General features: G+C 35.3%; 1 long non-coding RNA gene across 2 annotated transcripts; it reads left to right on the top strand.

The window, feature by feature from the left end:
• The first annotated feature begins 9698 nt into the window (after positions 1–9698).
• Positions 9699–11007, top strand: LOC127842727 (uncharacterized). 2 transcript variants are annotated; one of them, XR_008031854.1, is made up of 3 exons: positions 9699–10002; positions 10569–10612; positions 10912–11007. It is a non-coding gene; the product is annotated as an uncharacterized LOC127842727 (long non-coding RNA). The 2 variants fall into 2 exon arrangements; XR_008031853.1 differs by having other exon boundaries at positions 10569–10629.
• Positions 11008–11486: the final 479 nt, after the last annotated feature.

Genomic DNA, 11486 nt, shown 5'->3' with positions numbered 1-11486 from the left:
TTTGTTTACATTTGTGAAGTGCGCGAAATGATTCCATCTGCGTAAATGGGCAATAAAATAGTTGATGCATTAAAACTACCAATTTTGCCCGATATTTCTTAAATTTAAAACTGCTATTTCATTTATTAACGCCTCTGATCCTAATTATCTAATCAAATATACGTTGAGTGCGTTTTTTTGGTTTTGGCAAGATTCTTGACAAGATTCTTGTCAATATGGCTGCTGAGCCCAACGCAGAGGTTTATGTGAAAGCATGGCACGACAACTCTGCGTGGAGATTGATAAATTACATGTAAAATGTGTAGTATTTTTCGGCGTAGCTGTATAACCTAGCTTTTCACCTTGCCTGACATTTAAACGGGCCTAATAGAATTCAAATAAAATTTCCCGCGGCTAGACACGAATGAATACACTTCATTTATTGGCTGATTTGAGCATAATTCCCCAGAACATTGGAAACATGACCGCGTCTTTGTTGTAAAGCATGATACGCTGGTTTGCTGCGTGTTCAGCATGAAACAATTTTATCTTAAATGAAAAGTTTTGATGGATAGAAAAGTTTTACACTCAACTCTTGACATCAATACAGTTTATGTGTGCCCCTTTATATTTAGAGGATTGTCAGTGCGAGAGCGTTTGTACTTAAAGGCTATGTTCTCATTTTTAGTTATTTCACACAATATTGCTGTCTGTGTACTAGGATATTTTAGTTCATAAAAGTATCGTTTTTCGATATACTGATATTAGTTTTGGCGAACTATTTTAATTGTTTTCGAAATTGAACATTAAACATGTAAAAGTACAGTGTTTTAAATAAGCCGTCGTTCCAGCAGTAGAATCGTGACCTCACTTTAAAGCATTGTATTCCAAGCCGCAAGGTATCAGGGTCAGTTCGCGGTCAGTACAGGGATCGTTATATACTATAGTCGGTATCGCGTTAACGAGGTGAACTGGAATTTATTTAGACCAGCTGTTAAATGAAGATATTCGCCGATATAATTATTGTATCTCAATAATAGATTTTTAATGTGTTTTCAACAAAACCATGAAAAATATTATTTTTGATTAATTTAACAAGAATTATTCCACCATATTGACCAATGTATTGAGCATGAGCGATGTAACGTAGCATATGCATATGGTAATTAATGATATAGGGTTCTATAAAGAAAATATTTGAATGTTAGGAACAATAATAACATAAATGAAGTTTGGAAATTGAATAGCAAATCTTAATGATATATTGGCCATGATTATAGGGTTTGATTCTCTTGCAAGTAGAAACACCACTGTACTAAATCAACAATTTGAAAGGTCAAAGATACGATATTCTAAACGAAGGAATTTGTTCTTAGATACTGTACTATCCTAGTTGATAAAATGGTCAGAGGTATTGACACGGGAATTCTAATCATACTAAGTATTTCATATATCCATTGAGATATACCAGTCAAGGGGATTACGTTGTCGCTAAACATACAGAGTGCTGCGAAGGGAATCATAATCTTACTATATTAAGAGGATTATTCGATAACTGGGTAAATACATGAATGGTTTGGTTACTATATTCATTAGACCAATTATAAATCAACAAATAGTTAGTAAAATACTTTGACCAATCAAATATGTTATAAGGATTAGTATTATTTTATGTTTATGTGAACTTTGGGTAGAGAAGAGTCCACCTTTAGCCAGCAAAGAGCGGTCACGTTTTCGTGTCGTGGCGGCCATATTGGCCCGCCACGCTGTTAGATTGTATTTCACGAACTTTAGCAAGCGTTGTATAAGAAAATATTCAACAGAAATAAATCGAGATGAAAACTCTTATGAACTGGTGTTTTGTTCCTGTGTGTCCCAACGAACAAAATTATTAATTACGTCACACAGAAATGATTTCCGATACTGTTAATAATCGAATCAAATAGCAATGCCCGACAAACCACTAAACAGGTTTGTCCGAAGAACGCGCGAATAAATATTTAAAATATGAACGGTTACTTCGCGTGTGGCCGGTTGACTAACATGTTTTAATTTCACTTCCATTCTTCTTTTGTTTGTATCTATAGATATATGATCAGCAATCAATCTTTTGCACGACGGTTACATTACATTCACCTCTGTGATGGGCTCAGAACGGACTATTTTTATGCAAGCGTCTCTTTCATGTCATGATCATTCCATGCGTTCATCATGAAGGTTACAGTATACTAAACAATCTCATCTATCTATACTGTCTAACTCCCTTTGCTTTGTTTGATAAATACAACAGAACTGACCGTCCCCTCTCTGTAAATACAAGTTTGCCGTCGATGCAATGCATTACGTCACTCATTTTGTTAATTTGTTTACATCTGTAAAGTGCGCGGAATGATTCCATCTGCGTAAATGGGCAACAAAATAGTTTCAAAGAATTGCCTTAAAACTACCAAGTTTTTTGCACGATGTATCGTATATTTAAAATAACTTTTCATTAGTTAACGCCTCTGATCCTAAAAATCCAATCGTATATACTTTGAATGCTTTTTTTCGGTTTTGACAAGATTCATGCCAAGATTCTTGGCTGCTGAGCCCAATGCAGAGATGTATGTTAGAGCATGGAACGACAACTCTGCGTGGAGATTGGATCAGCAATATGTAATAATTTAAAATAAATCACGAAAACTACGCTTAACATCCCGTACTTCGTAAAATGCAGCTAAAAACTGCACAGAAAAAGACCTGTGCTATCTTTGATTTCATTCATTAAACTCTTTACCTTTCACCAACTCCAACCACAATCAACGCCTTGTATCTTTTTCGGCGTTAGCTGTATACGCCAGCGTTTCACCTTAGCCTGACCTTTGTAAACGACCAATCAATTCGAATATAAAATTTTCCGCCGGTAGGCCTGAAACTTTTCGCAGTAGAAAACGGTCAATCTACAAACAGATTTCACATTAACATTAATATGGTATTCCATCGACTTTCTATTTTTGGGAAGTGTAGAGTAAGGGATACTACAGTTTGTTTAGCAACGATGTTAATTGCGTATTCAGCATGAAACAATTGTAGCTCTATCTCTAATAATTAGGTTTGAGAGATGGAGCAGTTTCACACTCAATTCTCGACATCAATACAGAGTGCGTGTCCCTTTATATTTAGAAGAATGTCAGCGCCAGAGCTTAAAGGCTGTGTTCTCATATTTGGTAATTACTACGATGTTGCATTCTGTGCACTAAAAAAATGTTAGATCATTAAGAATCGTTGTTAAGTAACCTGATATACGCTTTGACGAACATATTAAAAATTGTTTTCTAAATCAACCGTTAAACAAGAAAATGTTTAAAGCTTTAAACAAGCCGTCGTTTCAGCAGCAGAATTGTTACCTAACTTTAATGCATTGCATTCCAATCCGCAAGGTATCAAGGTCAGTTTGCGGTCAGTTGCAGAAATCTTTATATAAACGCCGTCTCGTAAACTTTGTGCACTTGAAGTCTGTTTTGATCAGAAAGATACTAAATAAAGATATTCGGCGATATTATTGTGGTATGTCAAGCATCGATTTTTAATATGTTTTCAACATTTGCATGATAAGGACCAATTTTGATAAAATTAATTAGAAATATTTATCCATTTAGACCAGTTTATTAAGCATGAGCACAATAATTCAGTATACTATAATAATGCAATTAAATAAGATTCGAGTATTGCCGGCTGACCTAAATGCACTCATTTATTTTCATGGTTCTTGTGTTTTTCTATTCTGTAAATATAGATATCTGAGTAATAATATCACATAAAGCAAAATAAGCCACAAAATCAGGCGCAACATCCCGTAATTGATTTGCTTGTGATGTAGCTAAGAACTGCGCAGAAAAAAAGGCATCCGCTACGTTTTATCTCATAGAGATAACTTTTGATCGTTCAATAAACATCGACCACAATCAACGCCTTCAGCATTCAACAAGGCAGACGCCTTTTCTGCTTATCTTTATAAGCACTCTTGGAAATTCATTCGCTTCATTCAAGGTACAAGCTTAATCATATTTCGTTTACAGATATACATTTTTATATTGATATGAACTACACGAATTACACGATATATTCCAAGAGTCTGTGGGTATTGGATATTCCTTGGATAATTTTGCAGTAGTATTCTAAGACAGTGAAGAAAGGTATTTGATAATATTTAGAAATCATAAGAAGTACTGCAAATATAGTTACAAAAAGTATAACAGTAATAATAATTTTCCTATAATGATCCATTTCATAAAGATTCTAATATCAAAATTCATTCCTCAAATCAAAGAAAAAGCGACACTTTTATCACGACCAGAATTAAATTTTATGATTTTGTAACGCAGTGACGTCACCATTTATGTATAGAATGGTCTTCCATGCCTCAGGAATTCGCTCTAAGGGAGGTAACAACACATAATCAACACGGCTATTTATATACATGTCATATATGTATATTTTATTTATGAATACAGATAAGCATAACTTTAAAAAATGCACGTGTCATAATCATCTGCAGTTTATATAACCTGTTTGATGCACATAATTCTGAGTTTCATATTCAAAGAAATCGTATTGTTGCAAGCTGAATTGCGCTAATTTATGTAATATACTTTCCAGAGCCTTCTCTGTATGGGAATATTACTGCGGGTGAAAAGGCTTAACAGATCGAACTATGGATTCATAAGCCTTCATGAGTACAGAAGGAAACTAGTTATAGCCAACAGAAATATCATCCCTGCCTTATTCACACCGACGATTGTATGGTTATTGTTCGCCGTCTTCAACAGTATCCAGTGACCAATCCCCGCACAAGGTATGTGACCGGGTCGGGGATCGAACCCGCGATACTCGGATTTAAGCTCATTTAGATTGCTTTATTGTGCACGATGGTTTAAATAGACTTATGAATGCATTATTAACAAAGGAAGCGTACGGGTATTTTGAGAGCGAATTGAGTTCAAAACGTGTTCTTATACGACCTGTGCCCGAATAGTGATGCATGTGTTTTAAATTACATGGAAACATTCTGTGTTAAGTTAGGCGTGTAATATTGGGTTTTTTGAAAACCAGATGGAGCAAATGGACCAGGAGACGAAATCTTTTCTGCATACCGCTCCTGTACAGCTGGGATGCAGGGTGCATGTAACTAGGCCTACATGTAACCATGTGACAGTAGTGCTCTTTGAAGTTGAACATGTTGTGAAAATGGTGAAACGCAAATTCGTCGACCAGCATAAATATGTAATATCCCAAACAAAAAGAACACGAATGAAAGCTAAGTAAGTCTTATGGATAAACAGGAAATATGCAAAAGAACCAACTGACAAAACTTAACAAGAATATAAGCAATGAAACAAATCACGCCTACGGCAAAGCAGTAATGCGACCATGTGGAAGCTCAAAATAGCATGCATAAGAATGGACTCGTAAAAACTCCATCAAGATTGTTCTCTATCTTTTTGCACGAATTCAGAAGAATTTCCATAATTGCTTGGAGCAGGTGACTCGAAATTGAGACACTGGTAATAGTATGAAGATTGACAAACATAACATGACTGATTTACAATATAAGGCATTTTTATGCTGCACGCAACGTGAAACGGTTGACATCACCGATTTCAGAAGTATTCAAGGATTTATTCTTAAATCTTAAGATATAGGCGTATATATAGATATATAGATGTATACTGCACGAACAACATGTCGAACAACTGTCTTTTATGCACTTCAGTTTTTTTGCAAATGTATTTCGATTACTTGAGATATTTCCAAACAAGAAATATCTTTAAAAAAGATATACGGCGTTGATTGTGGATGCAGTTACTGAAAGGTAAAGACTTCAATGAATGAGATCAAAGATAGCGAATGTCTTTTTCTGTGCAGTTCTTAGCTGCAGCAAACGCAGTACGGGATGATACGCGGAGTTTTCGCGGCTTATTTTACATTATTACATATTGCTGATCATAAACGTATAGATACAAAACAGAAAACCAAAAGAAGAATGGAAGTGAAATTAAAACATATGAGTCAACCGGCCACATGCGAAGTATTCGTATATATTTTAAATATTTATACGCGCGTTCTTCGAACAAACCTGTTTTAGTGGTTTGTCTGGCGTTGCTATTTTATTCGATTTTTAACAGTATCGAGAATCATTGCGCTCATGCTTAATTCATTAGTCAATATGATGGCATAATTCTTGTTAAATTAATTAAAAATAATATTTATCATGGTATTGTTGTAAAACACATTAAGAATTTATTATTGACATACCATATGATATCGCTGGATATCTTCATTTAACATCTGTCTGGTCTAAAGAAAATTCCAGTTCACCTAGTTCACGCTATAGCGTCTTTATTATGTGACGATTATTTTCCTGGCCGCGAACTCCGATCAGCACATAGGGTAGAGACGCAGCGATGACCTGTATGTAAACTCTGGCATTCACACACAGTGGCCGCAAATTGACCCGATATACCTCGCGAGTTGAAATGCAATGCATTAAAGTTAGTCTTCGCTTTCACTGCTCTCTATACTTTAACATGTTAACATGTTGACAGGAATATGGAAGTTAGTAATAAATATGAGAAAATAGCCTTTAAGTGCAAACGTTCTCGCACTGAAAATCTTCTGAAAACAAGGGCTGTTTGTAAAACATGCATGCCCCCCTATATGGGCTATAAGTTGTAGTAGCAGCCATTGTGTGAATACGTTTTTTGTCACTGTGAACGGTGGTGGTGGTGGTGGTTGTGGTGGTGGTGGGTGGTGTTGGTGTTGGTGGTGGTGGTGGTGGTGGTGGTAGAAGTAGAAGTAGTAGTAGTGGTAGTAGTAGTAGTAGTAGTGGTAGTAGTAGTAGTAGTAGTAGTAGTAGTAGTAGTAGTAGTAGTAGTAGTAGTAGTAGTAGTAGTAGTAGTAGAAGTAGTAGTAGTAGTAGTAGTAGTAGTAGTAGTAGAAGTAGTAGAAGTAGAAGTAGTAGTAGTAGTAGTAGTAGTAGTAGTAGTAGTAGTAGTAGTAGTAGTAGTAGAAGTAGTAGTAGTAGAAGAAGTAGTAGTAGTAGTCGTAGTAGTAGTAGTAGTAGTAGTAGTAGTAGTAGTAGTAGTAGTAGTAGTAGTAGTAGTAGTAGTAGTAGTAGTAGTAGTAATAGTAGTAGTAGTAGCAGTAGCAGCAGCAGTAGCAGCATTACAATACCAATACTTAAGAATGATCAAATGGGAAAAGGTAACCTAGCACTGGCAGTAAATATGGGGCTCATTTACAGGTCAGATTTGGAATCTCTGCTGTAAAATGAGATTTTGAATGAATTAAAGGGAGGCAAATCTGTAATAAAAAGAACATGCATAAACCGTAGTTGTTTCCCTTGTTTGAACAATGCTAAATCCTTATAAATTTATAATGCCTATTTCCAGTAACTGTGACCTTCACCTGTGACCTTAACCTTTGATCTAGTGACCTCAAAATCAATAGGGGTCATCTGCGGGTCATGATCAATGTACCTATGAAGTTTCATGATCCTAGCCCCAAGCGTTCTTGAGTTATCATCCGGAAACCACCTGGTGGACGGACCGACATACCGACCGACCGACCGACCGACCGACCGACCGACATGAGCAAAGCAATATACCCCCTCTTCTTCGAAGGGGGGCATAATAAAAGGTGGACGCACAAACTGTATTGATGTCGAGATTGAGTGTAAAACTGTTCTTTCTATTAAGCCTTTTCATTAGATATAAAATTGTTTCATGCTAAACACGCAGTAAAACAGTGTTACAAAGACGCGGACATGTTTCCAATGTTCTGGTCGTATTCTCAAATCAGCCAATGCAGTCAATGAAGTGTATTCATCTGTACTTGGCCGCGGGAAGTTTTATTTGAATTCTATTGGACGCTAAGAAAGGTCAGGCTAAGGTGAAAAGCTGGCTTAATACAGCTAATGCCGAAAAAAATAGTGTTTACATTAATATGTCCAGCCCGAGTGTAAACCCCATGCGAATCCCGTTGATCCTGCACCCTGGATAGTATGTTCTCAAAACTAAACTAGAGGATTGAAACTAAATTTAAACCACGTTCTTACTTTATAACCTCGGTTATGAGAACGGTGAATGACGGTGTAGATCTATCGTGCTAAATTTAGCCACACACAGTATTTACACTCGTACGAATATGCCTAGATCTACTGTACATGTGGTTGATTTAAATCAAACAGTAGGAGCTACAAACACGCGATAAGATAAGATAAGATAAGATGTTTTGTGTCGGCAAGAGTTAATCAACAAACATAAGCTCAGACAGCTTGTACAACCGACTATAAAACATGATGAATAAGAAATAACAAGTGTATAAAAGCTGAAAGACTGGAAACAATTTGTTCTACAATTAAAAGGCAAATATACGTATAAATATATAGCATGATATTACAACATCAGATATGGTACTAACAAGTTTAGATTTGTCTGCATTAAAAGTCAGATCATATTTTTAAGAGAAATAATAAAATATCAACTAGACACAGCATGCAGAGCATACAAAACATATCAAGCATACAGAGCATACATAGCATGCAGAGCATACAAAGCGTACGGAGCGTACAAAGCAACCAGAGTATACAAAGCGTAAGGCACACAAAGTATACATAGCATACATAGCATTCAACGCAAACAAAGCACACAAAGCATGCCAGGCATACAAAAATATACTAAGCATACACAGCACACAAAAATACACCAAGCAAACAAGGCATATAAAGTATATAGAGCAAAAAAAAACATGCAAAGCACACAAAGTATACAAGCAAACAATGCATATAAAGTATATAAAGCACACAAAAACATGCAAAGCACACAAAGTATACAAAGCATACAGATCACACAAAGCATTTAAAGCATATAGGGCCTACAAAGCATACAGAGCATGCACAGCACACAAAGCATACAAAGCTAAGAAAAATACTAACAGCATATAACATTTAAGTAAATAAAGCATACAGAGCATGCTAAGCATCCAAAGCACACAAAGCTAAGCAAATCTAATACTATATATCATTATAGTAGAACATGAACTTAAAACTAAGTGATGTGATGCTCCCTTGCTGTGGAAATCCCATTCAGTCTTCAGCATTTGCACCTACAGATTTTTCCATTACATGTCCCAATTAAAGTTTTAAATTGCGAAAAAAAGTGTACATTTTCTTAAATCTTCTGGTAGGGAGTTCCACAGCGAGGGGGCAGCATATCTAAAAGAATTTTCACCATATGTTGTTGTGCGTACCTGTGGTATCTGTAAAATATTGGTATATCTAAAATTTATGGTTGACTGTCTCTTAACAATTAAATCATTTAACAAAGGTGGAGAAATTTCATTTATGATTTTAAATGATTCAATAGCCATTGATCTTATACGTCTTATTTGCAAGGACGGAAGGTCTACCTTTTGTAAAAGATCGATATATTGAGTGCTATAGTCGTTGTATATAAAACGAATTGCCCTTTCTTGATTTTTTTTCATCTTTTTCATATTAGTTTCTGAACAGAAATGCCAGGTCATTGGGCAAAAATTAAAATTTGATAATACAAAGGTATGGAAAATTAAAAGCTTGTTTTTACACTTACATTTCTACCAACTCTTTTTAAGATGTTAATTTGAGTGGCTGCCTTCTTACATTATCCTTGTATATGAGTATCAAAATTAAGTTTGTCGATACCAAGTAGTTTAACAACTTTTTCACAAGTTATAGTGGCGATATAGAAACGTATAGGTTTTATTAATTAACTACATGTTTGCACGGTTAGATGTTGTTTTAAGTTACACCCAAAATAACATTTGATTTAAAAGAAGTCAGACAGAGGTAAAGGCATATAGAATACACTTAAAGAGTGAAGTTTATAAATAATTGTGAAAGGGAAAGTAGAGCAGCAGAAATGGATAAACTTCAGAGGTATTCAGTGGATGTTCATGACTTCCTTGATACACACAGGGTGACTGTGGTGGCTACTTTAACAACAGGTATGTCCAATAAAACAGCTAGTGTGTGATATATTTGCACGACGCTATTAAAGATACGATAAGATTGATTACCTTAACATTTAAGTTAAATACGTTATTAGAACATTGACCTTGAACCTGTTAGCGGTTACGATAAAGTAAATTCAGAATAATATTCGGCGAACTTTGATATGCAATATATCACGACCTATTCTTATTTAGTTATTGAACACCAGGGTAATATATCAAGATACTTGTTTTACTATGAATAACATGAAAATGAATTATACAATACCATTACGCTTATGTTATCATATCTACCACTGTAAATATACAATATACAGCGAAAGTATCATTTCGTCGCTGTTATCCATTCCAGCTTGCGCCCTGTTCGCCCTGCGGCGATACCTTCAGGGCGGGGTAAGGGTGACGGATGGACGGACGGACAGACAAAGCAGCGACTATATGCTCTCCCCAATTTTTTTGGGGGAGCATAATAAATTAACGAGTATACATAAGCTAAAATAACATATTGGATTACTTATGTTATTTTACGAGTCATATTCATTCATATATAATCATTATAGGAAATCCGCGAAACAGCGCACGTGAGGCCCAGTCATTTGAGCAAGTAAGAAAAAAAAAGATGTGAGTTCCATGAAAATTAAAGATTAACTTATGAAGTGTAGATCATGAATGTGTAATAATGAATCAACAATCCAACTTAACATAAATGATACAATTCATTCTCAATATTTTATGAAACTGTTAGTTCCAACAGAACATTGTCTAATGTGCAGTATACACAGTACATGCTCTTTAAAGAACAAATAGAAACCACATCTCTTTATGTTACAATGTTAACCTTTGATTTCATCACTTGTCTTACAAATACAAATTTTATTAACATAAAATGTATTTCATTTTCAGATAGTGTTCCACTTCATTGTTCCCTAGCTGTAGAGTTGTTAGGGAAAACCTGTATTGTTATGTTAAAAAGATAATTAAATAAAGGAGTAGAATTTATTTTCACTTTGTTATAATATAAAGGAAACATGTAATCATCGTACGCATTGCATAAATGAATATTGTAAAAAGTGTGTCTTTAATGAAAAAAATCCACAAAAGAACGGCAGAAATTGTCAATATCCACACTTTTACAAAGATGTTGACCACACATGACCGAAATGCAGCAGCTCATAGACAAGAAATCATTAACTTATTAAGTTATTATGTATCATTAGCAGAAACATAATGACCATCTTTCATCAACAAAGAGTCAAATATTGAATATAAACACATGTCGCCGAACATAGACAGACCACAATGACTCACCTATAGCACTTCGTGCACATGTGAGCATAAAACAGCAACTACATAAATAAGTTAATGATGTGTTGTCCATATTATAGGCTGCATTTTGGTCTTGTTGTGGACTGTGCACAACGTCATCCACTTCCTGTGCCTCAGTAAGTTGTTCAGGCAGTGGCACCTGCTAATCTATG

This window comes from Dreissena polymorpha, chromosome 1 (genome assembly GCF_020536995.1).
Source record: "Dreissena polymorpha isolate Duluth1 chromosome 1, UMN_Dpol_1.0, whole genome shotgun sequence".
In the NCBI taxonomy this organism is placed as follows: domain Eukaryota; kingdom Metazoa; phylum Mollusca; class Bivalvia; order Myida; family Dreissenidae; genus Dreissena; species Dreissena polymorpha.
Note: the sequence above shows the minus strand (reverse complement) of the source record. Positions and strands in the feature narration are given on the sequence as shown.